General features: G+C 43.1%; 1 protein-coding gene across 2 annotated transcripts in view; it reads right to left on the bottom strand.

Annotated features, from left to right (window-relative positions):
• Window positions 1–19,508, bottom strand: part of LOC121555061 (ly6/PLAUR domain-containing protein 6B-like) — a 47,436-nt gene that overhangs the window by 9,418 nt on the left and 18,510 nt on the right. For both annotated transcript variants that reach the window (XM_041868836.2, XM_041868837.2), the window contains one exon: window positions 4,991–5,045. The gene's annotated coding sequence lies outside the window, so the exon portion shown is untranslated. The remainder of the gene's footprint in view (window positions 1–4,990; window positions 5,046–19,508) is intronic.

The following is a 19,508-nucleotide window of genomic DNA, read 5'->3' as shown; positions in this document are numbered from 1 at the left end:
GTGCCGAATTGGTCAATTGATACATTTTCTATACTACAGAGAACATACAAAAATCATATGGTAATACAAAATGTAAATTTACACACTCCCAGGAATGTCATACATGATGAAACATTACCTTATACACTAACTTTCACACATCTAGATGGCCGGGCGGGGTGGGTGTGGAGCCAGAGACAGCAAGGGTTCAATGGATTTTATCAAACAAAACTATGCTACATTTTATCTCTGGGACCCTCAGGATGACAAATCAGAGCAAGATTACTGAATGTAAGTACATTATTTACCTTCAGAGGTGAATGTATTAAACCAGTTGCCATGATAAGTTTTCTGTTGTTGTGCACTCTCCTCAAACAATAGCATAGTATGTTTTCACTGTAATAGCTACTGTAAATTAAGTCCATGGAGAATAAGAGCACCTCCTCCCAACTGCAAACTGCACTGAGGCTAGGAAACACTGTCACCACCGATAAATCTACAATAATCGAGAATTTCAACAAGCATTTTGCTACGGCTGGCCATGCTTTCCACCTGGCTACCACTACCCTGGCCACCAGCTCTGCACCCTCCGCTGCAACTTGCCGATGACGGTTTACTTGAAATATGGTGCTGTCACGCCCTGACTCTAGGACTCATATTTGTTGAGTCAGGGTGTGTATTTTCTGTGTCGTGTTGTGCTATGTTTATTGTCTATGGTTAGATCTAGTATTTATAGATCTATGTTGGCCTGTGTGGTTCCTAATCAGAGGCAGCTGTTGCTCGTTGTCTCTGATTGGGGACCATACTTAGGCAGCCTTTTGGCACCTGTTAGTTGTGGGATCTTGTTCCGTGTAAGGTATGTTGTGTGTATGCTACCTTGGACTTCACGTTTCGTTTGTTGTTTTGTCGTGTGTTCAGTACGTAAATAAATATGAATGCATATCACGCTGCGCCTTGGTCCTTCTCGTTCGTAAACGATCGTGACAGAAGATCCCACCAAAATAGGACCAAGCAGCGTGTTCAGGAGCAAACGCCGGGAATTAAACAGGAGGTTACGTTAGTAGATGTCCACCTCGGTTGGGGGAGAATCACGGAGGAGGAGCCGTCCGTTACCGGAGGGCGATGAATGAGGATGCCCAGGTAGGAGAGGAGAAACGGCGCCAACAGTGCCGACGACGGAGACCCGAGAGGCAACCCCAATAAAACAATTTTTGGGGGGGGCACACACGGTGTGGACGACGAGGCAGCAGGAGGCAGCGACAGGGCGAATCTGCAGGTTAGGAGAGGAGGCCACCAGGTTACGGGGGCTATTGGTCCAGAGGGAGCAGGAGTTATTTGGTCAGAGGGAGGAGCTACAGGAGGCTATAAGGGAGAAGGAGAGTGTAGAGGCACGGCGAGAGGAGCTGGTTAGGCAGCAGAAGGATCGGGGGTTTATAAGGGAACCCAGTCCCGCTCCTCGCACCAAGCAAGTGGTGTGTGTCGCCAGTCCGGTCCGGCCCGTTCCTGATCCCCGCACTAAGCCAGTGGTGCGTGTTCCCAGTACGGCCCGACCCATTCCTGCTTCCCGCACAAGCCCAGTGGTGTGTGTTCCCAGTACGGTCTGGCCCGTTCCTGCTCCCTGCACTAAGCCAGTGGTGTGTGTTCCCAGTACGGTCCGGCCCGTTCCTGCTCCCTGCACTAAGCCAGTGGTGCGTGTTCCCAGTACGGCCCGACCCGTTCCTGCTCCTCGCACTAAGCCAGTGGTGTGTGTATGTTACCTTGGACTTCACGTTTCGTTTGTTGTTTTATCGTGTGTTCAGTACGTAAATAAATATGAATGCATATCACGCTGCGCCTTGGTCCTTCTCGTTCGTAAACGATCATGACAGGTGCTTTGGTTTACTTGAAATATGGTGCTTCTTTACTTGAAATATGGTGCTTGTTAACTTTAAATAGCTGCTCGGTTTACTTTAAACATGATGCTTGGTTTACTTGAAATATGTTTTTTAGTTTACTTGAAATATGGTGCTTTAAATATGGTGCTGGTTTACTTTAAATATGGTGCTTGTTTACTTTAAATATGATGCTGGTTTACCTTAAATATGGTGCCTGGTTTACTTTAAATATGGTGCCTGGTTTACTTTAAATATGGTGCTTTGTTTACTTGAAATATGGTTATTGGTTTACTTGAAATATGGTTATCGGTTTACTTGAAATTTGGTGCTTGGTTTACATGAAATATGTTGCCTGGTTTACTTTAAATAGCTGCTCGGTTTACTTTAAACACGATGCTTGGTTTACTTTAAAGATGGTGCTAGGTTTACTTTAAATATGGTCCCAGGTTTACTTTAAATATGGTGCTTTAAATATGGTGATGGGTTTACTTTAAATATGGTGTTTGGTTTACTTTAAATATGGTGCTTTAAATATGGTGCTAGGTTTACTTTAAATATGGTGCTAGGTTTACTTTAAATATGGTGCTTGGTTTACTTTAAATATGGTGCTGGTTTACTTTAAATATGGTGCTAGGTTTACTTTAAATATGGTGCTTGGTTTACTTTAAATATGGTGCTTGGTTTACTTTAAATATGGTGCTAGGTTTACTTTAAATATGGTGCTAAGTTTACTTTAAATATGGTGCTTGGTTTACTTTAAATATGGTGCTGGTTTACTTTAAATATGGTGCTAGGTTTACTTTAAATATGGTGCTTGGTTTACTTTAAATATGGTGCTTGGTTTACTTTAAATATGGTGCTAGGTTTACTTTAAATATGGTGCTTGGTTTACTTTTCAGTCATGGTGGCCTCCACAGTTTGACATCAAGCAGAGGCCTTAAATTAGATGTTGCATGAGAGGGGACAGTAGAGGGAGAGAGATATTTTCACACCACTGCACAGATATGGTAGTGTACTGTATACCACTAGCAGAGGAGGCTGGTGGGAGGAGCTATAGGAAGACGGGCTCATTGTAATGGCTGGAATGGAATAAATGGTACAGCGTCAAACATATGGTTTCCATATGTTTGATACCGTTCCATTCACTCCTTTCCAGCCATTACAATGAGCCCGTCCTCCTATAGCTCCTCCCACCAGCCTCCTCTGACCACTAGGCAGGAACACTTGGCAAGAAACTGATTCTTCAACTATAAACAAAAAGAGCATTAAATGTGGGTAAACGTCCCATAAGGCTGCATATAAAGCACTGGAGGAGTCCAGCCCAGACAACACAGTGTTACACTTATGTGGCGAAATCAGTGATACTACGGACTATGGCAAACGTTAAACAGAGATGATAAATACTTGGTATCATTCTGTGAGAAGCTAACCATGCAAACTAAACAGGCCACCTAAACATCATGGTGTGGTTTGTCCTGAGGGGAACAGCATTTTCCCTTCAGTTCAGACTTAATAGACCAGTACGACTGGATTTTATATAAGGTTCACAATACACATGACTCTAGACTCAATTAAATAATACTGTTTGACTTCTAAGAACGAAGTGTCCGCTTTGATCGATTTTGATGTGACTGTTTCATAACGGTCTGCCAGTGCCTTTAATCAGTCATGAAGCTTCCTGGGTTGGATGAACTGTTAGTGTAATAGCCTGTGACGAGACACCAACCACCAGATTTTTTCCGGTTTTCAGGGGAAATGGAAAGAGAGCCTGTGACGCGACTTCCGCTTTGGACATTAACAACGCGACACTCCATCTTAACTCATCCTCCACATTTACTGGATTGGTTGAACAGTGCTGAAGAGAACTTCCTCCGACAGTTTATTTTCAGCCATTTTCTGTATAGTGTTACACGCTACCAGTTTGGAAAGCCCTGGGCCAATCCAAATGACAGATTTATAGCTTTGTTTTTGGCAGCCGGGTATTGGACTCTACAGTAGGTAACGGTAAAAAAACGTACAGAGGTAGAGAGACGGGGAGTCGCCTCATGACAGGGACTGTATGTAAGTGGACAGGCCCGTCACTAGTGTCAGCATGGCTTGACAGCGTGACAATGCTCAGTGATGCCTCAAGGGTTGTGGGTACCTCAATGGACATGGAATACAATGTGTGTCCCTATTTTTAGCTGCCGCGGACTGAGGGGGAGGAAATGGGAGAAAGGCTTGAGTCATGGATTCAGAGGCGTTGTAGAATAGGATGTTGGTGGGGTAACAAGCTGCTGATTCAGGGACAGTTCTGCCTTCTGTTTATTTGAACAACCTATACAACAGTTATATTTTCTTAGTCTCTTTTCAGTTGTGACATCACCCACTGCCTGCCTTGTGACAAGAGACAACGAAATGGCAGGAAAGTGGAATGGAAGGAGTATGTGTGTGTGTGTGTGTGTGTGGGCGGGGGTATTGTCTGTAAAGAAGGGTGTTATATGAGCCGTTCCCACAGAAACACCTGGCCATGCTGACATCACTGTAGGCAGGTGAGCAAACAGCCCTGAGAGGTTCTGGCTGCATCAGGCCCAGATGGCAGGCAGAGAGAGAGAGCTTCCCTCAGCACCCTCCTGACCTGGCATGAGAAACCATCATGCCTATAGAGAGAAACCATCTCTGAGAAGTGCTGCCGACAAGAATGTGCTGCTATTAGAAGCCCCTATTAGGAAGTACAGAAAGGGGCTCAGGTTACTGTGTGTGTGTGTGTGTGTGTGTGTGTGTGTGCGTGTGTGTGCGTGCGTGTATGTGTGTGTGTGTGCGTGTATGGAACGCAGCAGGGCCCGTTGAGCCTGTTGCGAAGACTCAAAGAGATGCCACAGAGGAATCATCTTCAATAAAATCCCCACTGGAGGCCTTACTATACTTCAGAGGGAAATTAGCTCTCTCCTTCTCTGTCTCTGTGCATGTTTTCTCTCCCTGTATCACTTCCCTGGAAGGCATTCCAATAATGCAATAGTTATAACAGTCGACCTATAGGATACAATCACAAACAAGTAAAAACATTTAGCAGAATGCCCAGGAGGACAACAGAGAAGAGGAGAAGAGTGAGGAACATTAAGGTAAGGAGCATGCCAACATACAAATAACAGAATTACCTGAGATATCCTGATACAATCTTCAGTCAGAATGTTTCTCTCAGTCTTCAGTCTTCTTTTACATAAAAAAAGAGAAGGAGAGGTGGTGAGAAAAGTATCCCCAGTGTTCTCCCGACACCGTCTGCTCTAAACAAAACCAAGTTCCCGAGTGTGGTTTTAAACATCTCCCTGTCTCAGTTATCGTCCTCTCCCACGTAGACGCTTCACTGTGGATCATCCACCAACACAGGAAGTGACTGCTCTTTCACAAACCCCTCGGGCCTAAACCCCTATAAAACCCAAGGGTCCTTTTCTTCAGGCTTTACTGCTCTGTTGTGTGTGGGTCTTTCTAACTCTCCTCTGATCAACACCAGGGTCAGAGCACAGGGGTTGTAAAGCACTCAGGCTCCATAGACAACCCTCTGATCAACACCAGGGTCTTAGAGATGGCCATTATGAGCTACGGGGCCAGAGGTCTCGCCTGCTGTGGATGACCTCCCTTTGGTAGGCCTATAGCCTGGGCTGAACGCTTTTAATAATGACTATTAAGGACCAACTTGCAGAGGGATTGGGTGTATTTTTAAAGCAAGTCCACGAAATTGCATTAAAAATACCTGATCATTATGGAAATCATTGTATATACTGTTGTAACACAAAATCTGTATTTTCCTCATTTGCCAAGTGCTTGTTCTCTAAAGTTTAACCAGCAGATTAGTCGGCAATAAGCAGGTTAAACTATGTTGGTCCACATGACTGGTGTCATTTAGTTAATGTCATGAAGACAGGGGATCATGGTAAACAAAGTCAGTGAAGTGTGACAAAATACTTCTTTAGCAAATAGCTGGGTGCAAAGCAATCCTCTAGCCTCAAAGGCTGCTCAGAAATCTATGGTATGTCTGTGGTCGGTCACTCAAAAACGCTGTTGGGAAGAAAGTTAACTTTCATCTTTATTTTTTCACTTTTTCTCTCTAAATCAGATTATGTCAGTCAAGATCTAATCTATTCAGTGTTCTCTGAGGGCTTTGAAATGCTTATAAAACAAACACAGAGCCTATACCAATCCAGGTGGATGGAGTTTATTGCGTTTTTACTGCCTGGTAATGGCCATATAAAAGCTACCCTAAGTGTTCTGAAACGGGACTCTTTCCAACACAGTGTTAAAACAACCATCCGATTAGAGTCAACCATTAGCTAGGCATTCTACAGCATGATGTCCATCAGTTTGGACATGTAGTAAGACATTTCTCAACATTGCCTTTCATTGTGGTCCTCTGTAGCTCAGCTGGGAGAGCACGGCGCTTGTAACGCCAAGGTAGTGGGTTCGATCCCCGGGACCACCCATACACAAAAAAAATGTATGCACGCATGACTGTAAGTCGCTTTGGATAAAAGCGTCTGCTAAATGGCATATTATTATTATTATGAAGGCTGATACTAAAACTATGTATTGTATACAATGCATGTTATATAATAAGGCCTGATGGGGTGTTGTATATGGCCAATATACCACAGCTAAGGGAATGTTCTTAAGCACGACACAACACGGAGTGCCTGGATACAGCCCTTAGCTGTGGTATATTGGCTATATACCACAAACCCCCAAGGTGCCTTATTGCTATTATAAACTGGTTACCAACGAAATTAGTAAAAACTGTAAAAAGTATTTTCTGGGTCATACCCGTGGTATATGGTCTAATAAACCACGGCTTTCAGCCAATCAGCACTCAGGGCTCGAACCACCCGGTTTATAATTCCTTACAAGTACTAGTCGGTAGTTTCCTGTACAAAGACTTCTATGTAGGTATCTTGCTCATGCAGTGTTCATGGCCTACATCATACACAGTGTTCATGGCCTACATCATACACAGTGTTCATGGCCTACATCATACACAGTGTTCATGGCCTACATCATACACAGTGTTCATGGCCTACATCATACACAGTGTTCATGGCCTACATCATGCACTACATTGTTTTACAATGACAACAAACAAATGAGGTGAAATGAAAAGGCTGGGGGAATCACCTTGGTACTACATTTATGCGAGTCCATTCATTTAACCTAGAAAATCGCTTATTGGTGTGCCAGAGACACCCCTCTCATTAAACACAGCCCCAGGGGGAACAGGTCGGTGGTACAGTGTCAAACCAACACTTAAAAGTTACCTTGCCTTCCCCCTGGCCATTTCAGGTGGGTACACAGTCATACAGTGGAGGAAGTGAGGTGATGTATTGAGGTAATAAATTGGCGAGGGTAATGTGTGGTTGTTATCTGACCTCATCCTGTCATGCATCAGTGAGAGGCGAGGGGTGGAGCAGAGCGGAGAAGAGGATCCTGATTGTTTGCCCCTTATATATAGGTTTGTTTTCCTGCGTGCTGAATCTGGGGTCATGCTGGTTCTGAATGACGTTCCAGAAAAAGAGCGGGAAAGAAAACAGCTTTCTAGTGTTAAGTGATTCATTCCGGTTGCATCATGTTAAAGATGGTGTCATGTTCTAGATACAGGCCAAACATGGCAGCTTCTAGATGTGCTGCCGACAGTGCAAAAGCTCCATCTTATGTGGAATATATTGGCAATTGAATAATTTGTGTAGCTCTCAAAGACATTCTAAAGGGGGATATTGAAGACAGAAATGCAACATTGTTGCATTTCAATAAGTTGTATTGCATTAGCCTAATAAACGTCTAGCAGTCTCATTCAATGGGCAAAGAATAGGAAATGGTTTGAAGACGCATAAAATGAATTTGACTATGACCGAGGATGTGTTTAATTCACTTATCCCTCAAAGTCAACTGAGAAGAGAGCTACTTTTCAGGAGGAGGAGCAAGGGATCCATATAACAGGTTCATCAGTTCAGATGCACGACCAATTATGGCAAAGTTAAACAAACCATACAACTCTATGCTAACAGAATGACCGTTTGTGCTGTTTGTGCTGTCATTCTGTCACCAAACTTTGCATCTCCACTGTCCTTCAAGTAAATGTTCTGCAGTGGAAATTGTTCAAAGTAGTCCTTGTGCATAGAGTTGTACGGTTTGTTTAACTTTGCAATCACTGATTTTTGTTCAACATACATTTTAAAGTGAGTCTCAGCATCACTGTGGAATTGGCCATTTCGCATTTCATTATTTTCTCTGAAATAGTCGGTCAACTTTTCCATGTGCATTGTCTACATGTCAGCTGGAGAAATGTCTAAAGTAACTGCCAATCCAACATGCTTTAGGATTAATTGAGTAATGTGTAGCCTAGCTGATCGTCGAACGGTAGCTTTAACAGCCCAGAGTTGATCAAAATCCAGGAAACAACACTAATCCGCATACTCCAAATCCAGGAAACAACACTAATCCGCATACTCCAAATCCAAGAAACAACATTAATCTGCATACCCCAAATCCAGGAAACACAACACTAATCTGCATACTCCAAATCCAGGAAACACAACACTAACCTGCATACTCCAAATCCAGGAAACAACACTAATCTGCCTACTCCAAATCCAGGAAACAACACTAATCTGCAGACTCCAAATCCAGGAAACAACACTAATCTGCATACTCAAAATCCAGGAAACACAACACTAATCTGCATACTAAGAAAAACAAACCTTTGTCCAGTAGCCAAGTTAAAGCTTGTCAAATAGAGTTTATAGAGCTCTTGTTTAAAAAAGGGAAAGTTACTGAAGCGATTTAACATTGTAGACTCTTAAAGTACCCTGATGTCTAGATTAAATATAACTTTAAACTTTTATGCCATTTGCTCCACGACATCACGACACCATCGCCACCTTTACTCTCCTTCTAAAGACAGTGCTTCGTCCAGAGAACTATCCTTTTCTGGTTCTATACTTGGTCATTACACAGGCGTGAGAGAGACCGGGTCATTACACAGGGGCGAGAGACCAGGGTCAGTTTAATTGACCGCCTGATTCCACCCCTCCGCATTCCCTTACCGCCCGCCGCTGCTCCTACCCTACTCCTCAGGTTCCACCCCGATAGGTCCAGGAAAAGGGAGACTCCAAAACAAGGACTGTCTTTGTATCACCCCACTCTGCCAGGAAATTGAAAACGCTTTTGCCGTTGAGGCCACAGAGAGGAGAGGACATGGTCCTAGAAAATCACCTGAGCCATCTCAGGTATCGTCCGTAAAGCACTCTGCAGGTGAAGCCAACTGGTACAAATGGTTGAGCGCTACGGAGGTATCAGTGAAGCAGCCATTAGGGGATGTGTTTGATCTAAGCATCAAATCACTTAAACAGAAGGAATTCAGGCTATGAACGAATGCTTCTCCACCATTGGGGTTGGCTACACAAATGCCAAATGTTGGCTAAGTAAAGTAGCCATACTGTTGACTCTCCAGAAGTGATCCAAATGGGTAATATACCTACAGTGGGGAAAAAAAGTATTTAGTCAGCCAACAATTGTGCAAGTTCTCCCACTTAAAAAGATGAGAGAGGCCTGTAATTTTCATCATAGGTACACGTCAACTATGACAGACAAAATGAGATTTTTTTTCTCCAGAAAATCACATTGTAGGATTTTTAATGAATTTATTTGCAAATGATGGTGGAAAATAAATATTTGGTCAATAACAAAAGTTTCTCAATACTTTGTTATATACCCTTTGTTGGCAATGACACAGGTGAAACGTTTTCTGTAAGTCTTCACAAGGTTTTCACACACTGTTGCTGGTATTTTGGCCCATTTCTCCATGCAGATCTCCTCTAGAGCAGTGATGTTTTGGGGCTGTCGCTGGGCAACACGGACTTTCAACTCCCTCCAAAGATTTTCTATGGGGTTGAGATCTGGAGACTGGCTAGGCCACTCCAGGACCTTGAAATGCTTCTTACGAAGCCACTCCTTTGTTGCCCGGGCGGTGTGTTTGGGATCATTGTCATGCTGAAAGACCCAGCCACGTTTCATCTTCAATGCCCTTGCTGATGGAAGGAGGTTTTCACTCAAAATCTCACGATACATGGCCCCATTCATTCTTTCCTTTACACGGATCAGTCGTCCTGGTCCCTTTGCAGAAAAACAGCCCCAAAGCATGATGTTTCCACCCACATGCTTCACAGTAGGTATGGTGTTCTTTGGATGCAACTCAGCATTCTTTATCCTCCAAACACGACGAGTTGAGTTTTTACCAAAAAGTTATATTTTGGTTTCATCTGACATTCTCCCAATCCTCTTCTGGATCATCCAAATGCACTCTAGCAAACTTCAGACAGGCCTGGACATGTACTGGCTTAAGCAGGGGGACACGTCTGGCACTGCAGGATTTGAGTCCCTGGCGGCGTAGTGTGTTACTGATGGTAGGCTTTGTTACTTTGGTCCCAGCTCTCTGCAGGTCATTCACTAGATCCCCCCGTGTGGTTCTGGGATTTTTGCTCACCGTTCTTGTGATCATTTTGACCCCACGGGGTGAGATCTTGCGTGGAGCCCCAGATCAAGGGAGATTATCAGTGGTCTTGTATGTCTTCCATTTCCTAATAATTGTTCCCACAGTTGATTTCCTCAAACCAAGCTGCTTACCTATTACAGATGCAGTCTTCCCAGCCTGGTGCAGGTCTACAATTTTGTTTCTGGTGTCCTTTGACAGCTCTTTGGTCTTGGCCATAGTGGAGTTTGGAGTGTGACTGTTTGAGGTTGTGGACAGGTGTCTTTTATACTGATAACAAGTTCAAACAGGTGCCATTAATACAGGTAACGAGTGGAGGACAGAGGAGCCTCTTAAAGATTAAATTACAGGTCTGTGAGAGCCAGAAATCTTGCTTGTTTGTAGGTGACCAAATACTTATTTTCCACCATAATTTGCAAATAAATTCATTAAAAATCCTACAATGTGATTTTCTGGATTTTTTTTCCCTCAATTTGTCTGTCATAGTTGACGTGTACCTATGATGAAAATTACAGGCCTCTCTCATCTTTTTAAGTGGGAGAACTTGCACAATTGGTGGCTGACTAAATACTTTTTTTCCCCACTGTATAGCCCCCACCAGTGGTACAGTGGGGAAAAAAAGTATTTAGTCAGCCACCAATTGTGCAAGTTCTCCCACTTAAAAAGATGAGAGGCCTGTAATTTTCATCATAGGTACACGTCAACTATGACAGACAAAATGAGAAAAAAAAATCCAGAAAATCACATTGTAGGATTTTTTATGAATTTATTTGCAAATGATGGTGGAAAATAAGTATTTGGTCAATAACAAAAGTTTCTCAATACTTTGTTATATACCCTTTGTTGGCAATGACACAGGTCAAACGTTTTCTGTAAGTCTTCACAAGGTTTTCACACACTGTTGCTGGTATTTTGGCCCATTCCTCCATGCAGATCTCCTCTAGAGCAGTGATGTTTTGGGGCTGTCGCTGGGCAACATGGACTTTCAACTCCCTCCAAAGATTTTCTATGGGGTTGAGATTTGGAGACTGGCTAGGCCACTCCAGGACCTTGAAATGGTTCTTACGAAGCCACTCCTTCGTTGCCCGGGCGGTGTGTTTGGGATCATTGTCATGCTGAAAGACCCAGCCACGATTCATCTTCAATGCCCTTGCTGATGGAAGGAGTTTTTCACTCAAAATCTCACGATAAATGGCCCCATTCATTCTTTCCTTTACACGGATCAGTCGTCCTGGTCCCTTTGCAGAAAAACAGCCCCAAAGCATGATGTTTCCACCCCCATGCTTCACAGTAGGTATGGTGTTCTTTGGATGCAACTCAGCATTCTTTATCCTCCAAACACGACGAGTTGAGTTTTTACCAAAAAGTTATATTTTGGTTTCATCTGACATTCTCCCAATCCTCTTCTGGATCATCCAAATGCACTCTAGCAAACTTCAGACGGGCCTGGACATGTACTGGCTTAAGCAGGGGGACACGTCTGGCACTGCAGGATTTGAGTCCCTGGCGGCGTAGTGTGTTACTGATGGTAGGCTTTGTTACTTTGGTCCCAGCTCTCTGCAGGTCATTCACTAGGTCCCCCCGTGTGGTTCTGGGATTTTTGCTCACCGTTCTTGTGATCATTTTGACCCCATGGGGTGAGATCTTGCGTGGAGCTCCAGATCGAGGGAGATTATCAGTGGTCTTGTATGTCTTCCAAACCAAGCTGCTTACCTATTGCAGATTCAGTCTTCCCAGCCTGGTGCAGGTCTTTGGTCTTGGCCATAGTGGAGTTTGGAGTGTGACTGTTTGAGGTTGTGGACAGGTGTCTTTTATACTGATAACAAGTTCAAACAGGTGCCATTAATACAGGTAACGAGTGGAGGACAGAGGAGCCTCTTAAAGAAGAAGTTACAGGTCTGTGAGAGCCAGAAATCTTGCTTGTTTGTAGGTGACCAAATACTTATTTTCAATGATAATTTGCAAATAAATTCATTAAAAATCCTACAATGTGATTTTCTGGATTTTGTTTTCTCAATTTGTCTGTCATAGTTGACGTGTACCTATGATGAAAATTACAGGCCTCTCTCATCTTTTTAAGTGGGAGAACTTGCACAATTGGTGGCTGACTGTATGCAATAACACACCTTCTTTAACAGCTTCTACATCACACAAACTGGGAGCTATTGCGAGATGGAGAAAAAGATTGAGACTAATGCGTATTTGTGCTGTGTCAGACCGTCACTGACAGAGGTCTCTCAGACTAAGTGGTGATCTGTCTATTGTGCTTTGACAGTTTGATCTGACAGTGATTTCCAGGATCAGGCTTATCCAGCTTAGATTTCAATTGGTTTCAAATGTCCTACTACTCCACCCACCTAGAGTTTGTAGTAGTGCTGGGTCATTCAACCGAAAATGATCGACACCGAACATACCCATCACTTATCGCAGGCATTTTGCTGATATCGTTCCATTACGATAAGCAGCCTATACTAGAGAAATGTGAAGTTTGAAATGAAATAAGTTTGCTAATATAGGTGATTGTTAAATGGGATAATTGATGGTTACAACCATAGTAGTAGATACAAGTAGTAGTAGTTTAAAGGATAATTAAACAAAAACTGTAGTTCACATTGTTATTAACATATCATTCTATTTATTGTTATCGCATCAATTCAAGCAATTTATCGCAATATGGTAGTACAGTTCATGTCCAACCATCTACCAGCTACCTATGAAGCACTGCATGAATATGTGAAACCCAGCATATACCGTAGCTATAGCCTGTCTCAAGCTACTTGACCCCATGAACTGTCAACTGGCAAACAAAAAAATTCAGAGGGTTTAAAAGTTTTTAAAAACATCACAAAAGTGAATTATAGTATTCTTAAGCTTTGCTTATATAGGTAACCTAAAATGTGCACAGGAGGACAAAGCAGTCTTTCAAACCTCAGATGCTAAGTCTCAATGAAATAGGTGAGCCTGGAACTGCAGGTGGTTTCCCAATACAAGGCACTATATTAAATGGAAAAACATAAGGCTTTTTACAGCTGGGGAGGAAGCTCGTTCAAGGGAATATGACAGTTAAACAGGTAGAGCTGGGATGTGCATTTTGACAATAAACCAATTAGGCTCTATAGCTTTTCAATGTGCCACCTGTAACATGCTCTAAACTGGAGCACTACGTACGCACTTCTCATCTTCTCTTAATGATTTTAGGGGCACTGGCGGTAACAGGCCAACATTTGAATAAAGTTGGTTTTAGAGGCAATGGCTGTAATAGGCCAGCATTTAAATGAAGTCGGTTTTAGGGGGACTGGCGGTAACAGGCCACATTTAATTAAAGTCGGTTTTAGGGGCACTGGAGGTAACAGGCCAACATTTAAAAGTCCTGCACAGTCATCCTATTTCCCAAGTAAAAATAGCCTTCGAATGACCAAACCATCACCCATAATATTTTGACGCTATTAAAATGCTCAGAATTGAAGAAATTGTACCTTTTTTCTCATCTCTAACTATCAGGAAACCTGAAAGAACATGCTATATTCATGAGCTCACCTTGACTGGCAGCTTTTAAACACTCTTGTGGTCGTTGCCAGGTAACAAGGTAAACAACAGATGCGGTAAAGGAGTCAATGGAACGCAGACATTCCATTTACCAGATTGGCATGCCTTCAACAAATCTGATCCAACAAAGTGGATATTCGTCAAATCCATCAAGGTCCACAATGTGGTTACTTAAGTCCGATTTGGATATATTTGGCTATTTTCGCTGCATAACATGTAGAAGTTGCCCCTTCGCATGTTTACAAGAAATGACTGCTAAATGCTAACTCCCGTTCATATAAGCTGGTTAGCATAGCTAGCATACAGAAATCGTTGATGGTAGTGAAAGTCGTTTTTAACTGTAATGCAGTTGATTGGTAACAATGACATTAACATGTATTGGGGTTGACATCCATAAAAGCATTATATTAAAATGTTTACCTCAACATAGTGTGAAATTCACATATAAACAATAGCTTAAATGTGGGCTAATTTAGCTGGAGGGCAATGAGGAGACTCGGGATCTTTCCCTCATGGCCTTTCCCCCACGCGTTTCCATGGCAATTCCATTGTTTTGTTCGAGTTCAATTTACCTCTTTACCGCATCTGTGGGCCACATGTCATTGATGACCAGGTAAACAATGGACCATATGTCATTGATGACCAGGTAAACAATGGACCACATGTCATTGATGACCAGGTAAACAATGGACCACATGTCATTGATGACCAGGTAAACAATGGACCAAATGTCATTGATGACCAGGTAAACAATGGACCAAATGTCATTGATGACCAGGTAAACAATGGGCCACATGTCATTGATGACCAGGTAAACAATGGGCCACATGTCATTGATGACCAGGTAAACAATGGGCCACATGTCATTGATGACCAGGTAAACAATGGACCAAATGTCATTGATGACCAGGTAAACAATGGACCAAATGTAATTGATGACCAGGTGAACAATGGACCAAATGTAATTGATGACCAGGTAAACAATGGACCAAATGTAATTGATGACCAGGTAAACAATGGACCAAATGTCATTGATGACCAGGTAAACAATGGGCCACATGTCATTGATGACCAGGTAAACAATGGGCCACATGTCATTGATGACCAGGTAAACAATGGGCCACATGTCATTGATGACCAGGTAAACAATGGACCAAATGTCATTGATGACCAGGTAAACAATGGACCAAATGTAATTGATGACCAGGTGAACAATGGACCAAATGTAATTGATGACCAGGTAAACAATGGACCAAATGTAATTGATGACCAGGTAAACAATGGACCAAATGTCATTGATGACCAGGTAAACAATGGGCCATATGTCACTGATGACCAGGTAAACAATGGGCCACATGTCACTGATGACCAGGTAAACAATGGGCCACATGTCATTGACGACCAGGTAAACAATGGACCACATGTCATTCAGAGCCTTATAGTATGCCTCAACCCATTTTCTCTGCAAAATGCTCTCATGGTCAACAGAGCTGATCATCGACTGTTGGATATCAGACCAACAGCAGCAATATACAATTGCATTTCAATTGTTTTGTAACTAATTACAGAATACAGTTCACTGATACACTTCTTCACAATAATTAGTAAAGCCTGAGTCACCTTAAAAGCTTAGGCATAAGGGAATGTACATGAAAACAGCGTACAATAAGTGCACTGGACAATTTATTGATGTCTCTGCATTAGCATTATAAATGACAATATGTTCAGAATTGTATGTATTGATCAGACATTTATTTGATCATTTACAATAGGCCAGCATAGCAGCATTGTTTCTAGGCAATATAAAAATACGCAAAAAATAATGTAAGAAATAGGTTAAATTATCAGAGATTCTCACATGGCCCATTATATTAGGCCACTGATATTACTGGGCTATATCAATCAATTTTATTTTATATAGCCCTTCTTACATCAGCTAATATCTCGAAGTGCTGTACAGAAACCCAGCCTAAAACCCCAAACAGCTAGTAATGCAGGTGTAGAAGCACGGTGGCTAGGAAAAACTCCCTAGAAAGGCAAAACCTAGGAAGAAACCTAGAGAGGAACCAGGCTATGAGGGGTGGCCAGTCCTCTTCTGGCTGTGCCGGGTGGAGATTATAACAGAACCATGCCAAGATGTTCAAAAATGTTCATAAGTGACAAGCATGGTCAAATAATAATCAGGAATAAATCTCAGTTGGCTTTTCATAGCCGATCATTAGAGTTTAAAACAGCAGGTCTGGGACAGGTAGGGGTTCCATAACCGCAGGCAGAACAGTTTAAACTGGAATAGCAGCAAGGCCAGGCGGACTGGGGACAGCAAGGAGTCACCACGGCCGGTAGTCCCGACGTATGGTCCTAGGGCTCAGGTCTCTCAGTTGGCTTTTCATAGCCGATCATTTAGAGTTGAAAACAGCAGGTCTGGGACAGGTAGGGGTTTCGTAGCCGCAGGCAGAACAGTTGAAACTGGAATAGCAGCAAGGCCAGGCGGACTGGGGACAGCAAGGTGTCATCATGCCCGGTAGTCCTGACGTATGGTCCTAGGGCTCAGGTTCTCAGAGAGAAAGAGAGAACGAGAGAATTAGAGAGAGCATACTTAAATTCACACAGGACACTGGATAAGACAGGAGAAGTACTCCAGGTATAACCAACTAACCCCAGCCCCCGACACATAAACTACTGCAGCATAAATACTGGAGGCTGAGACAGGAGCGGTCCGGAGACACTGTGGCCCCATCCGAAGAAACCCCGGACAGGGCCAAACAGGAAGGATATAACCCCACCCACTCCGCCAAAGCACAGCCCGCACCACTAGAGGGATATCCCAACCACCAACTTACAATCCTGAGACAAGGCCGAGTATAGCCCACAGAGGTCTCCACCACAGCACAAACCAAGGGGGGGGCGCCAACCCAGACAGGAAGATCACGTCAGTAACTCAACCCACTCAAGTGACGCACCCCCCCCAGGGACGGCATGAAAGAGCACCAGCAAGCCAGTGACTCAGCCCCTGCAACAGGGTTAGAGGCAGAGAACCCCAGTGGAGAGGGGAACCGGCCTGGCAGAGACAGCAAGGGCTGTTCGTTGCTCCAGCCTTCCGTTCACCTTCACACTCCTGGGCCAGACTACACTCAATCATATGACCTACTGAAGAGATAAGTCTTCAGTAAAGACTTAAAGGTTGAGACCGAGTCTGCGTCTCTCACATGGGTAGGCAGACTGTTCCATAAAAATGGAGATCTATAGGAGAAAGCCCTGCCTCCCGGCTGTTTGCTTAGAAATTCTAGGGACAATTAGGAGGCCTGCGTCTTGTGACCGTAGCGTACGATTGGTATGTACGGCAGGACCAACTCGGAAAGATAGGTAGGAGCAAGCCCATGTAACGCTTTATAGGTTAACAGTAAAACCTTGAAATCAGCCCTTGCCTTAACAGGAAGCCAGTGTAGGGAAGCTAGCACTGGAGTAATATGATCAAATTTCTTGGTTCTAGTCAGGATTCTAGCAGCCGTATTTAGCACTAACTGAAGTTTATTTAGTGCTTTATCCGGGTAGCTCGGAAAATAGAGCATTGCAGTAGTCCAATCTAGAAGTAACAAATGCATGGATCAATTTTTCTGCATCATTTTTGGACAGAAAATTTCTGATTTTTGCAATGTTACGTAGATGGAAAAAAGCTGTCCTTGAAACAGTCTTGATATGTTCGTCAAAAGAGAGATCAGGGTCAAGAGTAACGCCTAGGTCCTTCACAGTTTTATTTGAGACGACTTTACAACCATCAAGATTAATTGTCAGATTTAACAGAAGATCTCTTTGTTTCTTGGGACCTAGAACAAGCATCTCTGTTTTGTCCGAGTTTAAAAGTAAAAAGTTTTCAGCCATCCACTTCCTTATGTCTGAAACACAGGCTTCTAGCGAGGGCAATTTTGGGGCTTCACCATGCTTCATTGAAATGTACAGCTGTGTGTCATCCGCATAGCAGTGAAAGTTAACATTATGTTTTCGAATAACATCCCCAAGAGGTAAAATATATAGTGAAAACAATAGTGGTCCTAAAACGGAACCTTGAGGAACACCGAAATGTACAGTTGATTTGTCGGAGGACAGACCATTCACAGAGACAAACTGATATCTTTCCGACAGGTAGGATCTAAACCAGGCCAGAACTTGTCCGTGTAGACCAATTTGGGTTTCCAGTCTCTCCAAAAGAATGTGGTGATCGATGGTGTCAAAGGCAGCACTAAGGTCTAGTAGCACGAGGACAGATGCAGAGCCTCGGTCTGACGCTCATTAAAAGGTCATTTACCACCTTCACAAGTGCAGTCTCAGTGCTATGATGGGGTCTAAAACCAGACTGAAGCATTTCGTATACATTGTTTGTCTTCAGAAAGGCAGTGAAGTTGCTGCGCAACAGCTTTTTCTAAAATTTTTGAGAGGAATGGAAGATTCGATATAGGCCGATAGTTTTTTATATTTTCCGGGTCAAGGTTTGGCTTTTTCAAGAGAGGCTTTATCACTGCCACTTTTAGTGAGTTTGGTACACATCCGGTGGATAGAGAGCTGTTTATTATGTTCAACATAGGAGGGCCAAGCACAGGAAGCAGCTCCTTCAGCAGTTTAGTAGGAATAGGATCCAGTATGCAGCTTGAAGGTTTAGAGGCCATGATTATTTTCATCATTGTGTCAAGAGATATAGTACTAAAACACTTAAGTGTCTCTCCCGATCCCAGGCCCTCGCAGAGCTGTGCAGATCCAGGACAGCTAAGCCCTGGAGGAATACGCAGATTCAAAGAGGAGTCCGTAATTTGCTTTCTAATGGTCATGATCTTTTCCTCAAAGAAGTTCATGAATTTATCACTGCTGAAGTGAAAACCATCCTCTCTTGGGGAATGCTGCTTTTTAGTTAGCTTTGCAACAGTATCAAAAAGAAATTTTGGATTGTTCTTATTTTCCTCGATTAATTTGGAAAAGTAGGATGATCGAGCAGCAGTGAGGGCTCTTCGGTACTGCACGGTACTGTCTTTCCAAGCTAGTCGGAAGACTTCCAGTTTGGTGTGGCGCCATTTCCGTTCCAATTTCCTGGAAGCTTGCTTCAAAGCTCGGGTATTTTCTGTATACCAGGGAGCTAGTTTCTTATGACAAATGTTTTTCGTTTTTAGGGTGCAACTGCATCTAGGGTATTGCGCAAGGTTAAATTGAGTTCCTCAGTTAAGTGGTTAACTGATTTTTGTCCTCTGACGTCCTTGGGTAGGCAGAAGGAGTCTGGAAGGGCATCAATGAATTTTTGTGTTGTCTGAGAATTTATAGCACGACTTTTGATGCTCCTTGGTTGGGGTCTGAGCAGATTATTTGTTGCGATTGCAAACGTAATAAAATGGTGGTCCGATAGTCCAGGATTTTGTGGAAAAACATTAAGATCTACAACATTTATTCCATGGGACAAAACTAGGTCCAGAGTATGACTGTGGCAGTGAGTAGGTCCAGAGACATGTTGGACAAAACCCACTGAGTCGATAATGGCTCCGAAAGACTTTTGGAGTGGGTCTGTGGACTTCTCCATGTGAATATTAAAATCACCAAAAATTAGAATATGATCTGCT

This window comes from Coregonus clupeaformis, chromosome 40 (genome assembly GCF_020615455.1).
Source record: "Coregonus clupeaformis isolate EN_2021a chromosome 40, ASM2061545v1, whole genome shotgun sequence".
Taxonomy (NCBI): domain Eukaryota; kingdom Metazoa; phylum Chordata; class Actinopteri; order Salmoniformes; family Salmonidae; genus Coregonus; species Coregonus clupeaformis.
The sequence above is the reverse complement of the archived record's forward strand: the minus strand, read 5'-3'. Positions and strand labels throughout refer to the sequence as shown.